The 11,595-nt window shown below is 35.9% G+C and overlaps 1 protein-coding gene across 1 annotated transcript in view; it reads left to right on the top strand.

Annotated features, from left to right (window-relative positions):
• The first annotated feature begins 627 nt into the window (after positions 1 to 627).
• Positions 628 to 11,595, top strand: part of LOC121382012 — a 48,451-nt gene continuing 37,483 nt past the window's right edge. Inside the window, exon 1 of the mRNA XM_041511476.1 lies at positions 628 to 717. The gene's annotated coding sequence lies outside the window, so the exon portion shown is untranslated. The remainder of the gene's footprint in view (positions 718 to 11,595) is intronic.

The raw sequence follows: 11,595 nt of genomic DNA, 5'->3' as shown, positions 1-11,595 counted from the left end.
TTGAGTAGAAGGGTATGGGTAACTTATGATTTGTTTTGCATGTGTATCCTATTTTGCTGCATGCGTGTGGTATTTTGATAAACGACACCACTAGAGCATATTAATTTATTAATCATCGAGTAATAGATGTTCAACATAATTCTGACAGTGTTAGACAAAATATTTGATATGCACCATCTCACTGACAGGATAGCACATACCACGGCCTTTGATATACCAGTCGTGGTGCATTGGCTGGGACGAGAAATAGGTCACTGAGCCCACCGACGGCGATCGATCAAAGACCGACCGAGCATCAGGCGAGCGCTTTTCCACTGGACTGCGTCTCGCCTTCTTTGATGGTAATCTTTGATCAAGTCATTCCCATTGCTGTTCTCAGTAAATTCGTTAATTTTCACTGTTATAGGTAACTAATGCGGTACTCCCAAAACAACGGCAGACAGTATATTTTAATCAACTAACAAAGTGTTTATGCTCAATATTTATTCCATTGGTGGAATTTTAAGAATGTTCTCTCTGAAGACGGATTGCACAATCGAACACTCCCTAAAACAGGTAGCGCGCATATGATTTGTGACGTTTTAATCACGTGATTATATGAAGTTATAAATAGGGCGAGACAAAGCGCCAGAACAAAATATTAGGAATGGCGGTCGCCAGATGTTTGGAAGTTATACGTCGGTTTCATGATACAACTTGTGTCGAATTTAAATTAAGGTAATGTGTTTTCAATTACCTTATCGTAATTACTGTTTGTTAATTATTATTATTATTATTTTTTTAATCTTTATGTGACAACGGTATCAACCGTGACAACATACAGGCTAACTGTTGGTGGGTGCTGGATGTTCTAACTTCTACCCCAATCAGTAACGCCGTAATTTAACATTCATCGTGTTTGAAAAGTAACATTTAAAAAATAAATTTATAACCGGGTTATATATGGCGTAAATAACAATTTTCTTACAATCAAACATTATAGATAACTAGTTGTTAAATACTTTTTTGTCGTTGTTGGATACGGTCGTTAAGGCTTTCGAGACGTGTCGGCACCACTACACATCGGCCACTGTCCGTTTCGTCCCCAAAACCCTAGTCGTTTCGGCCCCGGTTATTGTTGTTTTATTAAATCAGATTAATTGTGTTTTGTTATTAAATTTTATCGTAAGTATTGTAATTTCTTTTTCTCGTTCTCTTTTTTTCTTTCTCGCTTTTTGTTATTATTTTTTTTTAATTGAACATAATATCAGTGTTAAAAAATAAATAAGAGTCAACCAACCAAAACTGTATTTAGCTTTCACAATCCAAAAATGAACATACAGTCCTTGGTTTTTGAAAATTGTAGGCAAGTGGAAAATAGCACACCTCAATATGCTACGGTGAGTGAAAAATCACTCACCAAAATAAATAAAATAGGCAGCGTAGCTCCAATTGGATTTTGACTGGTACGTCTACAAAATAGTCTATTAAACTAGTATTTCCCGATTTGTTCAACAAAGAGAAATACCAGTTTAACGACTGCATGGAAGCCACTGTGTTGTTTAAAATTTGTATTGCTTTAATAAAAGGACCTTCCTATGATCAGCTAAATGAGCTATGAAAACTTGATTTTTGTAAACAGTGGAAATAAATATACCCATGTATTTTACGTGCGCCGTTTGTTGAGTGTAACATGCACTGTTTTTCACACTCGTCAGATTGAAATTACGTGCGCTGTACGAGTGCGATCGCACCCGCGCACCTTAAAAAGCAAGGTCTGAACATATAATTATTAAACTGATTTTCTTGTTTGTGTAAATACAATTTAATAAATTGTTTTGCGTTTGTTCTACTTATATTTCCATATAGACCCTTCCCATGATAGGGGCGCTTTACATGTGGCTAGAATTGGAACCACTGATGTTTGACGTCAGTAGGGGTTACATGTGTACAGAAATTAGGTACGATCACGAAGAATGTTTTCTCTGCGGAGCACTCACTCAGGGTTTGGAGTCGGTATCTGGATTAAAAATCCCATGCCTCAACTGGGATCCGAACCCAGTACCTACCAGTCTGGAGCTTAACCACTGTGCCACCAAGGCCTGTAGGTAAATTGAAAGTAGCATCATTAAGACATGTTCTAGTTCAGTTCAGTTCAACTTTATTTTCGTGCTTATATCAGTCTTCTGCTTGAATCGTTGGTGAAACAATGTTAAAACATAATATACAAACATGAAAGTCTAAACATATTAAACGTAAGTTATTTATTTATGTTCTTTATACGTGACAGTGCCAAAGGAAAGTCCTACCCCAGTTTTTATTTTAATGTGGTGAAGCATTGCAATAATATAGCTAATTTTGAATTTGAATGACCTCAGAATTCCAACGATGTCACTTTGCAGCTCATAATAACCATAAACTGGGTACATAACGTTTCTGTTTTAAGAATGCTAAAAAAGTTCCATTGCAAAAATGCTATTGACATGTTTTTGTTTGAACATCACTAATGCATCTTAATGTGTTTGAAGAAAATCTTGTGATTAAAAAATTGTACTTTTTACGAAATATGAATTTCAAGTGAAAGTACTGTAAGATATGCTATATTTATTGTTTACGAAGCCAGAACAAGGGTGCGAAAAGTGACTGCCGTCGACCTTAATACCCCTTTGTAAACTTAGAATATGGAGTGCGCCGTACCAAATTCCTACCATGTTATATAAATTCACATGATTACAGTTTAACTTTTAACTAGTCTTGGGAGTGTCAGTGATGGTTCCCCTTAAAGGAATGGATCAGACTAGGCTTTTGAACTGGTGTATTCAAGAATATTAAATGCAGAAGTTTATTGGTATATTAATAAACAAAACGGTAAAAATGTGATGGCTATTATATATATATATATATATATATATAACAGTCACAGCCATTTTGCTTCATCCCATTGAATCCGTCCTCTGGTGAGCAGATAGTTATGTAACACTAACGGGGAACATTTTGTTTTTAAAATCTTGATTAGCATATTTCTATGAAATTGAAAATTGATTAGCAACTAACTACTGTTTAATGTTATTAGAATTGTGTAGCAATATATGAAACTTCTTTACCAAATTGCTGCGCGATACTGAACAAAAATGTTCCCTGTAAGTATAAACATTTTCCTATGTACAAAATAAACCACCAGTTACGGAACTGGCTACAAAATGGAATAAGTCCAATGATTCATAATGTTTTATGTTTTATTCACGAAGCAGCAGTATAATTCAGAAACCTACATTCTGAAATGATAAATTAAAGGCTTACTTCAGTTGTCTTAACCTGTGATTTCTGATTGGCATACATGTATGTATTTCTTAGTTTACATTAACAGATATTGGACATAAAAAGAATGTTTTACAAATTGTGATGCAATTTTTAAAACCAATTCATGAGTCATGACATGCCCTATTATTAGTTTTTGTTTAAATAATGGTATGGAGAAAATATATGCTCTTGTTATTGGCATATAATTGATTATGACCTGTGCCACCATATTGATCAGGGAAATTAAAACTATGTACACTACCAAATTAGCCAGTTGCTAATTTTGAACAAAGTCGCTACAAAGTTTGCTAATAAAATGAACCACATTTTAATAATGTTCAAGGAAATACTATGCCATGTCAGAAAATTGGCTAAACAAAAAATCCTTCCAGAGTGAGCCTTGGTAACCCCTAAAATGGTAATGGACAAATTATCAACCGAAATGGTTTATTAAATAATTGTGTAATACTATTAGTTGTTCCAACTAAAATCACAGAACTGACCAATCAAGTAATTCCAAAGAAAATTTAATTATCACTTGGTTATCATGGTTGGTTGTTTTTTTACTCGAATGTACTAATACATGGATACATTTTTCTCTTTGGATTTTTACAGACGGAAAACTGCTAAATCCCGAGTTTGTTCTGTTGATGCATATTGATACACATTTGGTTAACCACTTCATTAGTCAACTACCAGTATTATGTCAATACCGATTTACCGTACTAAGCAAATTTCAAAATACTGAAATTTCGGTATTGAAAAATATTTCCCGGAAAGCAGTAATAATATATATCTGACGAACGCAAAATAGGTTGGTATAAATCAGACGAGAGCCTTGTGTATGGAATTTAATTGTATTTAGATGAAATTAGCGGGCGAGCCATAACACAGGCATGCATTTAAAGCCGAGTATACCGAAAATAGCGCTTGATATCGGTATCGTGTCAGTACTGAATATCGTACCAATACTGAGGTAAATAAAACTTTGTTTTATTTAACGATGCCACTAGAGCACATTGATTTTTTATCTTATCATCGGCTATTGGACATCAAACACATGGTCATTCTGACACTTGTTTTTTAGAGAAAACCTGCTGTCGCCACATAGGCTACTCTTTTACGACAGGAAGCAATGGATGTTTTATTTGCGCTTCCCACAGGCAGGATAGCACAAACTGTGGCCTTTGTTGAACCAGTTAGGATCACTGGTTGGTGGAAGTGGTTTACACCTAACCTTTGAGCCTTGCGGAGCACTCACTCAGAGTTTGGAGTCGGTATCTGGATTAAAAATCCCATGCCTTGACTGGGATCTGAACCCAGTACCTACCAGCCCCGAGGTAAATCACCCCCAAAATACCGATATCGATACCGAACCTCAAATTTCAATACCGCCCAGCTCTAGCCCATTTTAAGAGGTTAAATGATAAACATGGTCTGGGGACTGCAGCTTTGACAATGTTACTGAAACATGGTCTGGGGACTGCAGCTTTAACAATATGTTACAGAAACAGCTTTGACAATATGTTAGAGAAACATGGTCTGGGGACTGCAGCTTTGACAATATGTTACAGAAACATGGTCTGGGGACTGCAGCTTTGACAATATGTTAGAGAAACATGGTCTGGGGACTGCAGCTTTGACAATATGTTAGAGAAACATGGTCTGGGGACTGCAGCTTTGACAATATGTTACAGAAACATGGTCTGGGGACTGCAGCTTTAACAATGTTACAGAAACATGGTCTGGGGACTGCAGCTTTAACAATATGTTACAGAATCCAACCAACTGCTGCCACGGAAACTCAGACAGGCAGGTACAGGGTTTGAAAAAGGTTGTGATGAGAAATATTCTGTACTACTACACATTGATTGGGAGTACATTTCAGTCTGATTGATTTGGATTTCATCCTGATTGGGTTAGAGTTCAGTCTGACTGGGTTAGAGTTCAGTCTGACTGGGTTAAGTTTCAGTCTGACTGGGTTAGAGTTCAGTCTGACTGGGTTAGGTTTCAGTCTGACTGGGTTAGGTTTCAGTGTGACTGAAATTGATTTCAGTTTGACTGGGTTAGGTTTCAGTCTGACTGGGTCAGGTTTCAGTCTGACTGGGATAGGTTTCAGTCTGACTGGGTTAGGTTTCAGTCTGACTGGGTTAGGTTTCAGACTGACTGAGATTGATTTCAGTCTGACTATAGGATTGATTTCAGTCTGACTATAGGATTGATTTCAGTCAGACGGAGGTAGATTTCAGTCTGATTGTGGTGATTTTTCAAACTGTGATTGATTTCTGTCTGATTGGGATTGGTTTCAGTCAAACTGGTATTGATTTCAGTTTGACTAAGATTGATTTCAGTCTGATTAGGGTTGCATAAATTAGACAGGACTTGATTCCACTCAGTTTGTGACTGGAGATTGTTGATTTTTGCTACTTTTCAATATTTCTCATTTCAGATTATTTGGTGACTTTACAATGGAAGTTATAGCCAGCACAGCATTTAGTGTGCAGGTGGAGTCCCAAAGAAATCCTAATAATGAGTTCATGTACTATGGAAAGAAAATATTCGCTCAAAATATTTTCAAGAGTCCTGCTTTTATATTAGCAAGTAGGTGCAACTTTTGTTATTAACACATACATTTATTAAATTATTTAAATGTGTACATGTATGTTCACATTACCATTGTGTACATGTATATACATGTATTTGTTTATATTAGCAAATAGGTGTCATAACACATACATTTATTAAATTATTTAAATATGTATGTTTGAATTACCATTGTGTATATATTTGTTTATATTAGCAAGTAGGTGCAACTTTTGTCATAACACATACATAAATTATTACATTATTTAAATGTGTAGGTTCACATTACCATTGTGTATATATTTGTTTATATTTATGGATACATTTAGCTATGCAGTTTCTACTATGTGATGTGATGTGATGTGATACAAAGTGTGACCAGCCTCGTGGGGTTGTGGTTAGGCCATCGGTCTACAGGTACTGGGTTCAGATTCCAGTCGAGGCATGGGATTTTTAATCCAGATACAGACTCCAAACCCTGAGTGAGTGCTCCGCAAGGCTCAATGGGTAGATGTAAACCACTTGCACTGACCAGTGATCCATAATTGGTTCAACAAAGGCCATGGTTTGTGCTATCCTGCCTGTGGGAAGCGCAAATAAAAGATACCTTGCTGCTAATCGGAAAGAGTAGCCCATGTAGTGGCGACAGCGGGTTTCCTCTCAAAATCTGTGTGGTCCTTAACGTATGTCTGACGTCATATAACCGTAAATAAAATGTGTTGAGTGCGTCATGAAATAAAACATTTCTTTCTTTCTTTGATACAAAGTGATGAGTAGTGATGTTACATGGTGTAACTCAGTGTAACGTAAAGTAATGTAGTCCTGTCACCTTAAAGGGACATAAAACCCTAGTTTTTGAACACTAAGCCCTTTTTTGATAACTGAAATCATACTTTACTTAGATTTTATTGTTTAGATTATCCATTTCCGTACATTCGAAGTGTTTTTTATGTTGAAAACAATTGACGTGTGAACATTTCATATTTTGTCAAGCTTTGCTTTAATTCAGATAAGTTATACACAATTTAAGCAAAGCTATTGAATATTTCCATTCAAAATTACTGTCATTAATTGTTCTGCTAAAATGAAAGTCTTAATTAGTACATGTATTTCTGGCAGTACTGCAATGAATTCAGCTGAGAAGTGATGCCACATACATTGTACCTGTACAGTGATGTGCCAAAGTAAAACTGGGGACCAACAAAGTGCTGATCAAGTGATCTGTGACTAAACAAATCGGTGTCCTGATGTCTGCTGTGTGATTTGGTGTTTGAACTTGGCTTGGGTCTAAAATATTACAGCTACTTCAGTGTTCAAGGTTAAACGTTTGGGGTGTATCCCAGTTGGATACTAAATTTTCAAAATCTGGTATCCCACCTGAGAATTTAGTATCCCACTTAATTTAAATGAAATTCATAAAGAACATCGTAACAAACTTGGACAACACTGTTCTCGTTCCCAGTCTATTGCAACGCCACAATCACGGAATTTGTGAAATTTGCAATCAAACAGAATCTATTTTTGAATAATACTAACATAAATTAATATTTAGCAGTAATTTATAAGTGATTCTGACATCATTGATGATAAACCTACCTGTATCAATTTTCTGCAGATGTGGAATCAATATCTCAAATAAAATTTGAAGGGAAGACACATCCAACAAAAACAATAGCGTCTTAGCGGTTCCCAGTCTATTGCTATGCAGCTATTGCTCCAGTGTAGCATTAGACTGGGTATGAGTTGGGGGAGATATTGTTACGGCGTAGCATTAGATTCTGGTATCCCCGGGATATCGGGATACCATTAATCTCGAAAACTGCATATGCATACTTTCAAGATCTTACTACTGTTGTATTCTGTTTTCATTACTAGTTAATTTTTACAATTTAGCTAAATTTCCAGACCCTATGCTAATTCCGCACCCAACTTTTAATTGATTTTAGAAATTTTTCCAGAACCCTGTGCTTATTCAGGCCCTATGTTTATTAGGTACTCGAGAGTATGGCACCATGCCCTCATATTTTGGTGTTTTTTTAAGTTAACCTTTTGACAAAATTAATGATTCTCATCATAACTGCATTCACTCGTTAGGTAAACCTCTATGACACAGACTAGATTAAATGGTGAGTTTTTTTTATGGGGTTATATCTAGGAATACCATGAATCCCACTTACATCACAGCAACAATAATTGTTCCACTTAATCCGAAGACTATTCAGCATTTCATTATGGCGCATGAGTCTGAATAACCAATACCTTATGTCAAACTCAGTTTTCACCGATAATAGTGAAGGTGGGGATTGAGTGGTAGTTGTGTTGGAAACATGAGTCTTGTAGTTAAGAACAAGATAAATTATAATCTTTCTAAAAGATATGTGATAATGGAATTTCAACAACAATAAATTATTTGCACCTTCCAAAATTGAGACTGGAGGTATATTGCTTGAATATTGAGGTTGTTCAATTTATGCTAATAAGAATGTGTGTGTTTTTTCAACGTGCATCATATACTCACAGGGCTCCAGATTTCAATTACATTACAGGGAATGTTTGTACAGACCTGCGGAAGAATCTTTTAAGCGTTATCTCCAATTTTATGGTCACTCTTACAGTTTTCAATTAAATAAAATATGTATTAGCAGTGTTGAACTGACCCTATAGTCCAGGAAGTTATGTAAAATTTTTGAAGGTTGCATTTTTTAAAATCAAATTTGGTCATGTTCCCATGTCCTGCCTGAACCAGAAATCCATTGGTAGCAAAAAAAATTCTGGCCACTGTCGCCCATCTTGAAATTCAAAATGGCCATCATTTTCTCTATATATCTGCACTCCTTTTAACATAGAAACATATATTTGGGGTCTATGGAAACATTTTAACGATAAAAAGAAAGTATACCAGTTATTTTTATTATAAATAAACACAATAGGGTCATTCCGTGTCAAATCACCCCCAAAAAAGGAAATTTAAACCCTACCCTCCCCAATTTCAATGAAATTTGGTATATAGAGTTATTGTGGCAAATTTAATTTTGTCAAAAAAGGGTGTGGCTGCCCTTTTTTAAATTGCCATAACTCGGCAACCAATGGTCCAGTTTTGACAAATGAGGTATCATTGGAAAGGGGGAATTACAAGGAATCCAAATCTGGCATTATTCCTGATATTTGGGTTACTTTTGGGCTGATGACCGTTTGACCTTGAAATTGACCTTGTGGGACACGTGACCTTGAGATCACCTTTGATTAAAATTATAGCCCAACATGTTATCTACAACATATAAAAAAAATTGGAGGTGGAAAATGTTTCATTAGTCAGCAATTTCAAATTGAAATATGTTTACCTGCTGCTGTTCTATGCTCTGTGTATAGACTGCACATGTATTTAAGCACTATTAAATGTACATGCATCAACACTGTAAATGTCATGAATGTTCTAACAATATAGTCCAGCATCCAACAGATTTAAGATTAATTTTTTGAAATATTGCCTAATTATCAAAAATATCTTGTGCCAACAACTCGTATTGTTTAGAACAGGCTAAACTATATTACCATGGGGACTACATTGAAAGGAAGTTATGGTCCCTTGAATGGACTTTGGACCCCATGTGGAGGAAACTGCAGCCCCCCAACCCCAATTCAGAGCATGCTGCATGAGTATCTAAAATCGAAGAAATTTATGTTTATCCATTAGATCTCGGATCATTTCCAAGATCTATTAAGATGTAAGTATCAGAAAATCTCCAGTAGGTAATTGACAAACAAAAGAACTAATTTATCCTTATTACTTGTATATGTAATTAGTATTGATAATTATTTTAAAGATTCATTACTATCTGTGGTCTGTAGGCCTACTGGCACACTTGTGTGTGTACATTTACATCCTTATTGATGAAGTGAAGAATGTTTATACTTTAAAATTTTGAGTCTACATCATGTCATTGAGCAAGTCATTATGGTAAGATTGCTAAATAATTTATTTATTTATTCACAATTTGACACTTTATTTTCTAAGGTTTCAAGCATAGGCCTGTACCGTAAGCAGCAGAGAATCCAACTGAAAAAAGTTACTTATAGCACTTAGTGATAGGCCTACAATTTAGTCCATGTATAAATAATGAAGGGTAAAACAATTTTTTTTAATGGATAAAGAATATTTAAAAAAAATGGAATTGTCACAATTCAGCAATAAATGGCAGAAAATAGTCATATATATGGAACTTTTTTAAAATGCCAAACAAATGCTATTTCATTGTACATAGTTAAATAGTTGGCAGGGGCGGTATGTAGCCCTGTGGTAAAGCACTCGCTTGGTGCGCTGACAGTCTGGGCATGATCCCTGTCAGTGGGCTATGTTTTGCTCCATCCAGTGCACTACAACTGGTATATCAAAGGCCATGGTATGTGCTATCCTGTCTCTGGGATGGTGCATATAAAAGATCAATTGCTACTAATTGAAAAACGTAACGGGTTTCCTCTCTAAGACTATATGTCAAAATTACAAAATGTTTGACGTCCAATAGCCAATGATTAATAAATCAATGAGCACTAGTGGTGTCGTTAAACAAAACCCTGCAGTACCATCGTTTTGTCCCATTATCAGTCTACAATGCAGGTTTTCAAACTGAGTTTACAATCCAATCCACCCGAATTGGTACAAATTCAAGATACTAGCAATTTCGATGATAGTAATGACGATTCACAAATTCCACTAGAAATAAAGGCGCAGAACTTTGTCTGCAGCCTCTATGATGGTCTTCCTTGGATTGGTTTGGTGGATGAGGTTTCAGAGAAAAGGCCATAATTCGGAAACTGTTGGTCCGATTGTGCTGAAACTTGGAATTTCAGGGTTTTTTGCCACAATTACCTTATATACCAAATTCATTGAAATTGGAGAGGGTAGGGTTTAACCCATTGGGTGATTTGACATGGAATTACCCAATACACGTTCATGGAAAGTTAGATAGGTGCCAGTATTGTTCGTTATAATGCAATCAATGACGAATAGTCGCACATTGCTGCTTTTGGGCGATGCCGCACGTGCAAAATGAGTTTATTCATCAGATTTATACTGCACGATAAACATGATACTCGTGCACATACGGATGTAAAAAAGGGTGCCATTGCTTAGATCATGCCTCAGTCAACAGTAAAACACCAGAGAACATGGCAAGGACAGTGTCAATATAAGTTGTAGAAGCATCACGAGGGGTATATGGCTTTTTATGTACCCTCTATGTGTTATTTTACCCCAAGCCAAAGGCGAGGGGGTAAAAGAGCACACACAGGGTACATAAAAAGCCATATACCCCGAGAGATGCATCTACAACGAATTTATCTTGCCGACATATTAAACCATATAGCCAAATAATTAAAAAATAACGCCAGACAATAATTGTTATCAATTTATTAATGGAGCCGTACCACGCGGACGCGAACGAAACCACTTGCCAGTGACGAAAAATAATTCTATCGATAAACGAGTTTTTAACTTCAAATGTTTGTAATACGAAATTGTCTGAAACATATTAATAAAAAAATTAATTAAAAACGTTATTTATTTATAATCTAATTATTGCTTTAGTATTAACTGGGGTGGCTGGAAACTGTTGGAAATTACAGACGGGGTATAAGAGAATTTGGCTCCGCCCACAGGGGTATAAGGGATTTGTCCAATGGCAAACAACCATTGAGATTAAAGAATTTTACATGAAGGCGAGATAATGTGATATG

Source organism: Gigantopelta aegis, chromosome 9 (assembly GCF_016097555.1).
Source record: "Gigantopelta aegis isolate Gae_Host chromosome 9, Gae_host_genome, whole genome shotgun sequence".
Lineage (NCBI taxonomy): Eukaryota > Metazoa > Mollusca > Gastropoda > Neomphalida > Peltospiridae > Gigantopelta > Gigantopelta aegis.
The sequence above is the reverse complement of the archived record's forward strand: the minus strand, read 5'-3'. Positions and strand labels throughout refer to the sequence as shown.